Source organism: Apium graveolens, chromosome 3 (assembly GCF_009905375.1).
Source record: "Apium graveolens cultivar Ventura chromosome 3, ASM990537v1, whole genome shotgun sequence".
NCBI classification, from domain to species: Eukaryota; Viridiplantae; Streptophyta; class Magnoliopsida; order Apiales; family Apiaceae; genus Apium; species Apium graveolens.
Genome location: NC_133649.1, coordinates 202,448,654 through 202,464,357, shown reverse-complemented (window position 1 = coordinate 202,464,357; position 15,704 = coordinate 202,448,654).

Sequence of the window (15,704 nt, the reverse complement as noted above, 5' to 3'; positions counted from 1 at the left end):
AAATATTGAGAAAGGTTTAGGGGAACCTAAGTAATAAGATCCCAGGTATGATCCCTCAAACGATAAACGAAAACAAAAGATAAGCGAACCATATAACATATCAGCAGTCATTAGCCAAGTAATTATGTAACACCCCCAGATCCGGGGTCGGGGATCCGGGTTGTCACGGTCTTTCTTTCCACAATATCACTTCACTTAATTAATAATAAATAACCTCATGCTGTGACCCCACACTAACACACACCACAACCCGTTATAGTCTCAGAGATGAAATTGAAATAAGTACAAGTCTTTGAATCCACCATTTAAAAGTTATTACAACCCAAAATGATTACTTGATAAATTTACAGTTAATTGCCATTATCTGCCACAAGTTATAATTATACATAATTTGATTCTCAAAAGTAGATGGTCTGAACTACAATGGATCTACCTCTGCAGCTATAGCAGCTACAACATCATCGGGAAGACGCGGGACGCTTCCCACGCGCTTGCGCTGGGTCTGCTGGAGTCTGGCCATCTCTCCTAACTGTTGTTGTGTGATGAAGAAATAAAGCAAGAGTGAGCCTTACAGCTCGCAAGATAATATGTAGTGATAACAATAATACAAGTATCTAAATGGATACTTACTAGAATCTTTATCGTGTGTAAGATAATTACTTACTAGATATAAGTAAAAACAAGGAATGAAGTTACCAATACTTCCCCACACTTATATCATTTATAAAGCTACTTGAACTATCACCGTTCAAAGTATTATAAGATTCACGAGGTCATCCCATAGATGAGACCACAAATAAAACTTGAAAATATTTGATCTTTGAAATATTTTGAAAAGAGATGAAGTTACGAGATACTTCATTCAATGGATACACCAATAAAAATGTTTGACCCTGTCAATGCTTCGGCAACCACCCATTAGTAGCCTTTCGATCGAAATGCTACGTGTAGTGTTGCAGAATTATCCAAATGGATGATGAACTCATTACGGGAGTTTACCGTGCCAGGAAGACCACTTACGATGATCAGTCGTAGTAGTACAACCCCACCATTTTCTACATGTAGAGGAGAACCTGTCGAATTTACTTGTCAACCGAACACTGAACTCCTAAGGAATGGACCGCCTTAGCGGAACTTCCAGGCCATTTGGGCCAATATAATAAGGCTGGGCCGGCGCTACTCGACCACTTACGCCACTCCTAGTTCAGATGAAATCCATGACTCTGAAACGTAAAGCTCGTTTCCCCCTTTCCCCAAGTAGAAACTTGTTGATACGGCTCCAACAAGAAGTCGTATCTAGTTGGAAAGGAAAACTCACCGATATTTCCCAGGCGATGCCTGTTAATGGATTAACTTGTTCCAAGAATTTTACTTCCCGAATATTGGGTAAGTAATCAAAAACTCTTTTACCAAGACAGCAACCTTGTTGCGAATATAAAACACACCACCGAGCTGGATCCCCCATGTTTTGAGCGAGTATTTAAATCCCCTTTTTAAAAGGAAGATCTTAAATATAAAAATAGTTTTGGGATCCGCTCTAACTTTTGAAAATCATTTTAAAGACTCGAAAACACTTTAAAGAGTGTTTGGAGTAAAACTGATTTAATGAAGTAAATCAGTCCCCAGAATATTTAGAAAATGACTGAATGTTAATATTTAAATAATATTCCCATAAAGAATAATCTTTATAAAAATAATTGAAGTAGAAGTATTAAAACTTATACTTGAAACGAGTATTAAATAACCAAAGATATACTTATATGAAAGTACTATCTTTATTTGAATAATCGAAAATAAGTTTGATTATTGACACCTTATTCTTTAATAAAATAAAGAATATACCTCGACAAATAATCGGAGTCATAGATCCTCAAATGAATATTCAAATAATATTCATTAAATAATATAAACTGAGTCATAAGCCTTCGAATGAATATTCAAATAATATTCAATAAATAATATAAAAGAGTCATAAGCCCTCCGATGAATATTCAAGTAATATTCAGATAAATAAACAAAAGGAGTCATATGCCTTCGAATAATATTCGAAATAATATTCAATAATAAAATAAAGTTTAAAGTTATCGAATAAACCTTATTCGATTAATAGTTTGGAAAAACTATAACCATATATATATATATATATATATATATCCATATCCATATATACAAAAATCTACTCGGGATCCTCGACTCCCGGTTTTAGAAAATATTTTCACCTTTGGGTCCCTATACTAACGGTATATGCAAGTTACCGCTATCCTCTAGCATAGGTATTATCAACTGAACCAACAGATATATATTTCAAGAATATGAAACAGGCATGCATATATACCATATCACATGCTATAATATATCGCAAGAATTTGCTAAATAACCAATATGCATTTATCGCAAGATCATGCATATACAAATGTATACATCACAACAACAGTATAACAGATAGAATACTTGCCTGAGCGACTTGGGGGTGAGAAAGGCTCGGGACGAGTCTGGTAACCTATAAACAACAAGTAAGTTGGAATTAAACCAAAATCACTTGTAAATCTATACTTTAACTAACTTAGACTCTAACGCTTGTTTTGCGCTCACCGATTCGCTTAAGTCACTCGGGTACCCTCGGCTCCACCATTTTTAATAATTTAACCTTTACGAGTTTTAAAGCGATTCCTTCGCGAGTGTCTTACCAACTTCCTAACACACTTACCATAAATGTTTCATACATTAATTAACCCTTTTTGGTCTTTAACCTATGTTTCAAAGTAAGGCGAGGGAAAAAGTTTCGTTCGCGAAACGCCGTTACTTGAAACGGTCGTTTCTCCTAAACCGTGCATCGGAATCGAACGAACTACATATCAAAATGAAGCTCGTAACATGAGCTATCTAAAAATGGCAGTGGTCATAATCTAGCAGGGGGTTCTCGGGTCCTAATGCTATGCACAAAAACAGTCCAAAGAAAATCCGACGTTACGACGGCTATGTTTACGCGATTTCCCAATTTTAAACCATACAAAACCAACCACAAACCAACCTCAAATCCAACACACAACAAACATCCATCCTTATCACATCATAACAACCCCAACCAATTCAATTTAATCATTCATACTTATGCTTAAACTTAACTTTAATCATACTTAAGTTCCTTTAAATCAAAACCACAACAATTACCATTCCATTTCACTACCATTCCAAATCCCAAACTCTAAATCATAACAACAAACTAAAATATCAACCCACTAATCAAAATCATCTTATAATATATAGGAATCTAGGGTTTGGAGATGGTATACCTTCCTTGAAGTGGTGGGTGGAGCTAGGAAGCCTTAAGAAGCTTTGAGAAGTCTTAAGAATGCTTGGATCTTCAAGAAAAACAAGAAAAAGTTCAAGTTAAAAACTTGAAAACACTATTCATTGTCTTCTTCCTTGATTAAATGAAGAATATTGAGAAAGAATTAATGGCTTAAACTCATGATATAGTCCTAACTAAGCATGAAGATGATTAGGGAATTATCTTACCAATTTAGGAGGCTTGGATCTTGAGTTTTGAAATTCTATGCCTTTAAAAATGCTAAAAGCCGAGAGCAAATGAAGAACTCATGCCTTGGTTGCTTTTGATTTTTGATGAGAATGATTTTTACTTGGCTTGGTTGACTTGTTTTGTATTTGATTTAGTCAATTACTTTCTTGCCCTTGAAATTGTGTGGTTACAAAGCTACCACACCTCCTTCCTTCCCATGTCATGCTTATGTCATCCTCATGATGTCATCCTCCCTTCCTTGTCCTCTTTCTATTGGTTGGATGACATCATTCCCCCTAATCCCTTTGATTAACTTCCTAATCGTTTGCCTAATGACCGCTGATCTGTTATACGGTTCGCTTAACTTTCGTTCTCGTTTATCGTTTGAAGGATCATACCCGGGATCGTATTACTTAGGTTCCCTTAACCTTTCTCAATAAATTATATTCCTTTTTATGATCCTCTATTATAATCCTTTAATTTAAATCCTTTTTATCCTGTTACCTTATACTCAATTCTCTCCGTATCTTGTGGATTTTCGGGAAAAACCAAAGTGTTCGGAATTGGATTCTGACGATCTTTACATACACTTATATACTTCATAGAGTACTAATAATATCCCAGAATATCCATAACAGAACCCCTACATAGTGTGGCATGAAAAGTTTCTTCATTCAGCTAAAACACTATTCACAAGGGTTACAAAAAGTTGAAAATTTTGGGGTTATTACAGTCTCCCCTCCTTAAAAGGATTCCGTCCCGGAATCAAACAGAAAATAAATGGGGGTACTTTTCTAGCATTGTGCTCTCTAGTTCCCAAGTTGATTCTTCCACATTATGATTCTGCCATAGTACTCTGACTAGCTTGATCACTTTGTTCCAAAGCACCTGCTCCTTCTTATCCATAATCCTTACTGGCTTCTCCACGTAAGTTAGATCTGGCTGCATATCCACCTGCTCGTACTCCACTATGTGCCTGGCATCCCGATGATACCTCCTTAGCATTGACACATGGAACACATTATGAACTTGTTGCAAATTAGGGGGTAGGGCTAGCTCGTAAGCTAACTTTCCAATCCGTCTTAATATCTCAAAAGGTCCAATGTATCTTGGGCTTAGTTTTCCTTTCTTTCCGAACCTCATTAATCCCTTCCAAGGGGATACTTTCAACAGTACTAAGTCCCCTACTTCATATTCCTTGTCCTTTCGGGCTAGGTCTGCGTATTTCTTTTGTCTGTCTTGGGCTGCTACAAGTCGCCCTCTGATAAGATCCACTATATCTTTGGTCCTTTGGACCACTTCGGGTCCGAGCATCTTCCGCTCTCCTACTTCATCCCAGTATAAGGGAGATCGACACCTTCTTCCGTACAGAGCCTCATAAGGCGGCATTCCGATGCTAGCATGAAAGCTATTATTATAAGAAAACTCGATCAACGGCAAGTGATCATCCCAACTTCCTTTAAAGTCTATTGCACAAACTCTCAACATATCCTCTAGTGTCTGGATGGTCCTTTCACTCTGTCCATCCGTTTGGGGATGGTACGCGGTACTCATATTTAACTTGGTCCCCGCACATTCCTGAAAGCTCCTCCAAAATCTGGAGTTGAACCTGGGGTCTCGGTCTGAGACAATGGACGCTGGGACTCCATGTCGCGTCACTATTTCCTTAAGGTAAATGTCCACCAGTCTATCGACTGTGTATCTCTCATTGATAGGAATGAAATGAGCTGACTTTGTCAGTCGGTCTATAATTACCCAAATGGCGTCGTGATTGGCTTTCGTCCTTGGCAAGCCTACAACAAAATCCATCGCTATCTGTTCCCATTTCCATTCGGGAATCTCCAAGGGTCGTAAAAGTCCACTGGGTCTCTGGTGCTCTGCCTTTACTCTTTGGCAAGTCAAACACTTGCTTACCCATTCTGCTACGTCCCTCTTCATGTTGGGCCACCAGTAATATTCCTTCAAATCCCTATACATCTTGGTACTTCCTGGGTGAATGGAATACCTTGAATTATGGCTTTCATCCAAAATCTCATCTTTAAGTTCTTGAACATTCGGAACCCAAATTCGGTAGGAGTACCTCATTATCCCTTTATCATCTTTCTCAGTATGGATCTCCTCTCCAGTCATTGACTCTCTGCCTTCATTCATTATTTTCTCCTGGCACAATCTGATCTTTTCCAATAACTCTGGCTGCATTGAGATCTCAAAAAGCTTTTCAGTTTCGGTTCCGGTTACCTTTACTTCTATTTCCATTTTCTCAAAATCCCTTATCAACTCTTCCGAAGTCGTTATCATTCTGAGTCTTTCCTTTCTACTAAGGGCATCAGCCACCACATTGGCTTTCCCTGGATGATAGAGAATCTCACAATCATAGTCCTTGATTAGTTCTAACCATCTCCTCTGGCGCATGTTGAGCTCTTTCTGCGTAAATATGTACTTGAGGCTCTTATGGTCTGTGAAAATCTCGCACTTCTCTCCATACAAGTAGTGCCTCCAAATTTTTAAAGCAAATACTATTGCCGCGAGCTCAAGGTCATGAGTAGGATATCTAACCTCGTATTCCTTCAGTTGTCTCGACACATACGCAATAACTTTACCGTGCTGCATAAGCACACATCCTAATCCTTTGTGCGATGCGTCACTATATATCACAAAATCTCCTTTTCCGTCCGGCAATGCCAATACCGGAGCCGTTATCAACCTTTTCTTTAATTCCTGAAAACTGTTCTCGCATTCCTCCGTCCATTCAAACTTCTCTGTCTTACGAGTAAGTCGTGTCAAAGGGGCTGCGATCTTCGCAAAGTCCTGTACGAATCTACGATAGTAGCCGGCCAATCCTATGAAACTCCTTACCTCTGTGGGTGTGGTTGGCATTTCCCAATTTGAGACCGCCTCTATCTTGGAGGGGTCGACCAATACTCCTTCTTTATTGATCACATGTCCTAAAAACTGTACTTCATTCCGCCAGAATTCACACTTCGAGAATTTGGCATATAACTGCTCCTCTCTGAGTATTCCTAGAGCTATCCTCAAATGCTCTGCATGTTCTGCCTCAGTCCTTGAGTAGATCAAAATATCATCGATAAAAACTATCACACACTTGTCCAAGTACTTCTTAAATACTCTATTCATTAAATCCATGAAAGCCGCTGGGGCGTTGGTTAATCCAAAGGACATTACCAAGAACTCATAATGCCCATACCTGGTACGGAACGTTGTCTTGGAAATATCTTCGGGTTTAATCTTTAGTTGGTGATATCCAGTTCTCAGGTTGATCTTGGAAAAATAAACAGCATCCTTTAGCTGGTCGAACAGATCGTCTATTCTAGGTAATGGGTACCTGTTCTTTATGGTTAGCTTGTTCAACTCTCTATAGTCGATGCACAACCTCATGCTCCCATCTTTCTTCTTAACAAATAAAACTGGTGCTCCCCACGGAGACACACTGGGTCTTATCATACCCTTATCCAAGAGTTCCTGCAATTGGATAGCTAATTCCTTCATTTCTAACGGGGCTAACCGGTAAGGTGCTTTTGAAACTGGCGCCGTCCCTGGGGCCAACTCAATAGCAAATTCAATCACTCTATCGGGTGGTAATCCCGGAAGGTCTTGTGGGAGTACATCTTCAAATTCGTTGACTACTGGAATATCTTATAAGTTGGGCACCTCCTTCTGCGTGTCCACCACATAGGCTAGGTAAGCCTCACTTCCTTTTCGTAGCATCCTTTTGGCCTGGGCCATAGTCAAAAAATTTTGCGTCTGCCTCTTTCCTCTAAATATAACTTCTTTCTTCCCTGGGACATTTAACTTAACTTTCTTCCCTTTACAGTCTATCTGAGCATCGTTGCTAGATAGCCAGTCCATTCCCAAAATCACATCAAACTCCCCTAATTTAAAAGGAATCAGATCAACACTGAAAGATTGCTCCCCTATGCCTATCTCACAGGCGGGGTGAATCTGGTTAACAGGAATAATTTCATGATTGGCTATTTCTACTTGTAAGGGTTCTATCAAGGGTTTAGCCTTAAGTCTTAACTTACGCGCAAAGTCCCTTGATATAAAAGATTTAGTTGCTCCCGAATCAAATAAAACATTTGCACTGACTGAATTTAGAGAAAGGGTACCTGCTATCACATCTGAATCTTTCATAGCATCCTGGACTGTCATGTTGAAAGTCCTCGCAGTAGGTGGCTTATTAGAAGCAGCCCTGCTTGCTCCCGAAGCTGCTGGTTTGTTCATTGGGCATTCCCTCTTCCAATGACCTGGGCGTCCGCACTGATGACAAGTGGTGGTTGGAATGACGGCAGGGGCTGACGAAGGGCATTTGTGAGAATAGTGGCCCACTTGCCCACACTTAAAGCAGGTTACTGGCTTTCCTTTACACTCCCCAGTGTGATTCCTTCCACATATGTTACAGGCTGGCAATGGGGGTCGAGACTGGTTGGAATAGGACATTCTTGACTCTTGGCCGCCCTGGCTCACACTCACACTCATTGGTCGCTTAAACCCAGTGTTCCTTCCTGACAGGGACACTGCTCCTCGATTAAATCTAGTTGGGAAGCTCCTTCCTGTGGAACCTCCACCCATGCTCATACTTTTCCTCTTTATTCCTTTCTTCTCTCTTTCCTTCTGCATCTGTTCACTTCCGACTTCTACAATCATTGCCTTTTGCACCAGAGTGGCATAGTCCGTAAGCTCAAGGATTGCCACCCTATTCTGAATCCATGGTTTCAGTCCCTGCTGAAACCTCCTAGCTTTCTTTTCCTCGGTGCTCACAAACTCCGGCACAAACCTTGATAACTCAGTAAATTTCGCTTCGTACTCTGCTACAGACAAGTTATTCTTCTTTAGCTCCAAGAACTTGAGCTCCATCTGGTTTTCCATAAACCTCGGGAAATACTTTCCCAGAAACAACTGACTAAATCTCTCCCAGGTTATAATAGCATCTGTCTCCATGTTTTTCTTGGCCTCCCACCAGTAGTTAGCTTCTCCTTTCAGAAGGTAGGTAGCAAATACAGTTTTCTGTGCCTCATCGATACTCAAAATCTCAAAAGATTTCTCCATCTCCTTTAACCATGCCCTTGCCTCAACTGGGTCGGCTGATCCGTGGAACTCAGGGGGCTTAAGGGACTTAAAAGCCCTGAAAGAGTTTGCCACAGCATTGTTACTTCCTTGAGGGGGTGGGTTGGGTTGACGTTCCAAATTCTGCCTTAGGAGTTGCATGAACTGGCTCATGGGATCCATGCCTGGGTTTGGTACTGGTTGCTCAACCTCGGTTTCTCCTTCTTCAGCCTCTATCTCAAATCCCTCAACATCATATGTTTCCTCTTCCTCTTCATATAGGGAGTCATCCTGTTCCACATAATCCTCATCTTCCTCTTCACTGTGTCTTGGTTTCTATTGTCCTGATTATGGCTTCCCTGGTCCTCAGATCCAGGGTTCGCCCTAGTTCCAATCTTTCTTGGCGGCATGATTCTGATAATAATAAAAACAATCATTGGGAAAATTCAACGTTAGGTCACAATCATATACAACATTGTGCCTTGCACAGCTCTTATAATGGGGAGAACGTATATCGCAATTCTATCATTTTAAGAAAGTTCTAATACGAAGTGCAGTAATAATAATGATAAAAACAGTGATCCCGTCACTATGGAACTGAACCGAAAGGAAACAAATATACATAATGCGAGAATACATAGTTTGATCTGGTCAAAAGTACAACAGTGCTACAGTCATCTGTCCCAAAAGTGATACACAAGAGTCTATCTGTCTAGTCAGAAAAAGGGATGCTATATACAAGTCAACTATCCCGGAAAATTGGCTCTTACTAAGGCCTCGGCTAACTAGACAACTAGACTATTCCATCGTCAATCCTGAATCACACACCGGAGCGGGTCAGCTCCCAAACCCTTTCCATCGCACGACGGAAGATATAGTCGGCCTGCCGCCTGGAGATCCTACAATGGATCTACCTCTGCAGCTATAGCAGCTACAACATCATCGGGAAGACGCGGGACGCTTCCCACGCGCTTGCGCTGGGTCTGCTGGAGTCTGGCCATCTTTCCTAACTGTTGTTGTGTGATGAAGAAATTAAAGCAAGAGTGAGCCTTACAGCTCGCAAGATAATATATCGTGATAACAATAATATAAGTATCTAAATGGATACTTACTAAAATCTTTATCATGTGTAAGATAATTACTTACTAGATATAAGTAAAACAAGGAATGAAGTTACCAATACTTCACCACACTTATATCATTTATAAAGCTACTTGAACTACCACCGTTCAAAGTATTATAAGTTTTAAGAAAAACATCCCATAGATGAGACCACAAGTTAAGACTTGAATAGATTCAATCTTTGAAATATTATTGAATGAAAAAAAAGTTACGAGATACTTTATTTAGTCCCGATATATATCCACATATATATCTCTTAAACATTTCCTGGAACCTCTGTTATGTAAAGTATGAACAGAGTTTGAAACATCCAATAAATTTTGGAAAGGAAAAGAATTTTGGCATAAAACCAGATATCTTGCTGATCAGGCAAAGATACCAATAAGTAACCTTTTCTACTAGTAGATGGATGAATCCCCCACCGGTCATCACCCTGGCCTCATAAGGACCTTGTGCTGGACCGCCACCCGGCCTCTTACGCGTTGATGGACTGCCACCCAGCCACTTACACATTAATAGACCGTACCCCGGCCTGTCGCTTATGCCGACTCAATTAGATGGGCTTACTTCCCGAACATTGGGCAAGTAATCAATTCATTACCAAAACTGCAACCTCGTTGCGAATATAAAATACACCACGGAGCCGGATTCCCCAGGTTTTGAGCGAGTATTTAAATCCCCTTAAAAAAGGAAGATCTTAAATATAAAAATGAGTTTTGGGATCCGCTCTAACTTTTGAAAATCATTTTAAAGACTCGAAAACACTTTAAAGAGTGTTTGGAGTAAAACTGATTTAATGAAGTAAATCAGTCCCCAGAATATTTAGAAATGACTGAATGTTAATATTTAAATAATATTCCCATAAAGAATAATCTTTATAAAAATAATTGAAGTAGAAGTATTAAAACTTATACTTGAAACGAGTATTAAATAACCAAAGATATACTTATATGAAAGTACTATCTTTATTTGAATAATCGAAAATAAGTTTGATTATTGACACCTTATTCTTTAATAAAATAAAGAATATACCTCGAAAATAATCGGAGTCATAGATCCTCAAATGAATATTCAAATAATATTCATTAAATAATATAAACTGAGTCATAAGCCTTCGAATGAATATTCAAATAATATTCAATAAATAATATAAAAGAGTCATAAGCCCTCCGATGAATATTCAAGTAATATTCAGATAAATAAACAAAGGAGTCATACGCCTTCGAATAATATTCGAAATAATATTCAATAATAAAATAAAGTTTAAAGTTATCGAATAAACCTTATTCGATTAATAGTTTGGAAAAACTATAACCATATATATATATAAATATATATATATATATATATATCCATATCCATATATACAAAATCTACTCGGGATCCTCGACTCCCGGTTTTAGAAAATATTTTCACCTTTGGGTCCCTATACTAAGGGTATATGCAAGTTACCGCTATCCTCTAGCATAGGTATTATCAACTGAACCAACAGATATATATTTCAAGAATATGAAACAGGCATGCATATATACCATATCACATGCTACAATATATCGCAAGAATTTGCTAAATAACCAATATGCATTTATCGCAAGATCATGCATATACAAATGTATACATGACAACAACAGTATAACGGATAGAATACTTGCCTGAGCGACTTGGGGGTGATAAAGGCTCGGGACGAGTCTGGTAACCTATAAACAACAAGTAAGTTGGAATTAAACCAAAATCACTTGTAAATCTATACTTTAACTAACTTAGACTCTAACGCTTGTTTTGCGCTCACCGATTCGCTTAAGTCACTTGGGTACCCTCGGCTCCACCATTTTTAATAATTTAACCTTTACGAGTTTTAAAGCGATTCCTTCGCGAGTGTCTTACCAACTTCCTAACACACTTACCATAAATGTTTCATACATTAATTAACCCTTTTTGGTCTTTAACCTATGTTTCAAAGTAAGGCGAGGGAAAAAGTTTCGTTCACGAAACGCCGTTACTTGAAACGGTCGTTTCTCCTAAACCGTGCATCGGAATCGAACGAACTACATATCAAAACGAAGCTCGTAACATGAGCTATCTAAACATGGCAGTGGTCATAATCTAGCAGGGGGTTCTTGGGTCCTAATGCTATGCACAAAAACAGTCCAAAGAAAATCGGACGTTACGACGGCTATGTTTACGCGATTTCCCAATTTTAAACCATACAAAACCAACCACAAACCAACCTCAAATCCAACACACAACAAACATCCATCCTTATCACATCATAACAACCCCAACCAATTCAATTAATCATTCATACTTATGCTTAAACTTAACTTTAATCATACTTAAGTTCTTTAAATCAAAACCACAACAATTACCATTCCATTTCACTACCATTCCAAATCCCAAACTCTAATCATAACAACAAGCTACAATATCAACCCTACTAATCAAATCATCTTATAATATATAGGAATCTAGGGTTTGGAGATGGTATACCTTCCTTGAAGTGGTGGGTGGAGCTAGGAAGCCTTAAGAAGCTTTGAGAAGTCTTAAGAATGCTTGGATCTTCAGAAAAACAAGAAAAAGTTCAAGTTAAAAACTTGAAAACACTATTCATTGTCTTCTTCCTTGATTAAATGAAGAAGATTGAGAAAGAATTAATGGCTTAAACTCATGATATAGTCCTAACTAAGCATGAAGATGATTAGGGAATTATCTTACCAATTTAGGAGGCTTGGATCTTGAGTTTTGAAATTTCTATGCCTTTAAAAATGCTAAAAGCCGAGAGCAATGCAAGAACTCAAGCCTTGGTTGCTTTTGATTTTTGATGAGAATTATTTTTACTTGGCTTGGTTGACTTGTTTTGTAGTTTGCTTTAGTCAATTACCTTTCTTGCCCTTGAAATTGTGTGGTTACAAAGCCTACCACACCTCCTTCCTTCCCATGTCATGCTTATGTCATCCTCATGATGTCATCCTCCCTTCCTTGTCCTCTTTCTATTGGTTGGATGACATCATTCCCACTAATCCCTTTGATTAACTTCCTAATCGTTTGCCTAATGACCGCTGATCTGTTATACGGTTCGCTTAACTTTCGTTCTCGTTATCGTTTGAAGGATCATACCCGGGATCGTATTACTTAGGTTCCCTTAACCTTTCTCAATACATTATATTCCTTTTATGATCCTCTATTATAATCCTTTAATTTAAATCCTTTTTATCCTGTTACCTTATACTCAATTCTCTCCGTATCTTGTGGATTTCCGGGAAAAACCAAAGTGTTCGGAATTAGATTCTGACGATCTTTACATACACTTATATACTTACATAGAGTACTAATAATATCCCAGAATATCCATAACAGAACCCCTACATAGTGTGGCATGAAAAGTTTCTTCATTCAGCTAAACTACTATTCACAAGGGTTACAAAAGTTGAAAATTTTGGGGTTATTACAAAACTGTTTGCAAAACAGAAACCTTTATACTCCAATCATCCTTTATAATACCAAAGAACATACCTTGAAAGAAAATCATTATTTGTCTAATACTGAACTTTTTACAGACTGAAATCCGTTTCTTATTCGTACCCTGATATACCCTTGTGATATCCATGTATTTCCTTACCATTTTATTAAGTGTTTAATCGTCATTGATTATGATCTTGTTTTATTGAATTATTATTTTATCATATTGAACTGCATTAGAATTGGATAGTTTTTTTTATATAGATGGACCAGATTCATGGTCAGACCATATCAATGGTCAAGTTAGGCCAATGTGTGCCTTGGATCCAGTAATTAGAGCAGTGTTGTGTGCTTGCTCGGGGTTAGTGCGTGGACTGATCAGCAGCCTAACCTTGGTTTTAAAACTAAAATGAATATCCAATTCTAATGATTGTGTAACAATAAACTTGATTCTTTTGAACCATTCCATTTGAACATTGTTTAACCTCAATTATCGCTGTTATGACTTGCTGAGCTAGTTAGCTCACCCTTGCGATTCTTTTTATATATTTTACAGATAACAAGGATAAGGATGATAGTGAAGTTCCTCAGTCCAAAGTGTGGGCTAAGGTTCCAGTTGAGTTGGACGAGCTAGCAGGAGCTTCATACGGTAGAGAGATAGTAGATTGTAAGAATAATTTTATTATCAGTTGTAAGTTAATTAGTTGGGATTTGGTACGATGTTAAAAGTTAAGGTTGTGGCTTGTTTTATCTTTAAACCTGTTGCGATCCGTGGTTATGTGAAGCAGGGTCATTGCAAATAGTATCATATATATAGGTTTATATGTGTGTTTGTGTTGTGGACCCAAACTCTGACCCGGTTTGGAGGGCGGCACAAAATATTCCGCGCTTGGGTTATTACTGGTCATCGCTAAGAATGCACTAGACTACACGAAGAGATGTGACGCTATCCAGACACGCACCGTCATACATCAGCCGTCCAAACATCTTAACATGTCCATTCCTCTTGGCCTTTCATGAAGTGGCAGATGGACATTATGGGGAAAATGCACTGCACCCGGCCAGAAAGTGTTCATGTTGGCCATGACTAATTACTTCTCAAAATAGATCGAAGCGGAGGCGTTTAAGCAACTGACATCAAAGAAAGTGATATCATTCATTAAAAGGAATATTCTATGCAAGTTCGGTGTGTCGTCCAAATCATTTGTGATAACGAATCACAATCATAAGTGACAAGACGGAAGCATTTTGTAAACGATGGAACATCAACTTGATTAAGTCAACACCAAGGTACACTCAAGCCAACGGACAAACTGGAGTCAAGCAACAAGATCATAATCAATAATCTCAAGAAAAGGCTGACATCGTGTAAAGGGAGATAGGCTGAAGAATTGCCATGGGTATTGTGGGTCAGACAGAACAACTCCCAAGATGTCAACAGGATAGACGCCATACAGCCTATCTATGGAACTGAAGCTATCTCACTGAAGTCATGATGCCAACAGCAAGGTACGGACTCTGACGACCGACATGAACACATAGAATTGGCACATGACAAGGACACTGTGGACGAACTGCGAGAAAAGGCTAAATTCGTTTAGCTTCTTAGTAACAAAGGGTGTCAAGCACCTATAACAAAATGTTCACATAAGGAATTTCCGTGTTGGTGACATGGTCTTAAGGAAGACGTTCCAAAACACTGTGGATGTGATGGCAGGAAGTTTGCTGATATATAGGAAGACCCTTCTTTATCGATGCTGTCATTGGACGGATCTTATGACTGTCAAGCATGGATGACACACAAGTGCCGAGAAGCTGGAACGTTTGCATCTGAAACTTTATCAAGTGTAAAGTTCCCTATCCCATCTTTTAAAGTTATGTTCCTAAGATCGTTGATTAATAAGTCATTAGGGAATAGTTAATTATCAATATTTGCTTATGTTCGGCATGATGTTGCTTGCTTATTGTTATTATTGCTTATAACGATTTGATTGAAGATCGATCCTATGTTTGTGATCATTGGTGTTCTATGTCATAAACTGCATTTTTGTGCATGAAATTATGCTTACGTTTTCAACTTGTTGATACAAATCATGAAATAAATGTACACGCATAGAATATAATTATTTACTTGATTCATTGAACAATTCAATCTTATAAGCTTACAATATTAACATAAATAACAAATGTTAAGCATATAAGGGCTGATCCCCGACTACGATTTGCTACTTCGTGAATACTATACATGTTTAACGAATGTAGTTGATGTAAAAAACACAATGACATTTATTACAATGAATAATGTTCATATATATTCACGACATTCTACTAATCAATATAAATTCTTTTTGAGTTTCAAAGGAAATAAGGTCTTTTAACCACCCCTACGAGTGCATGCACCTACGTATGATAACGAACTAAACAAATGGCAACGAAATAACATATTTGACGGCGAGATAAAACAAAGTACATTGACGACTGTAATTACTTTTAAGAAAAAAATCCAACTTAAGAAAACACATGACAATAAGAAACAAATCTT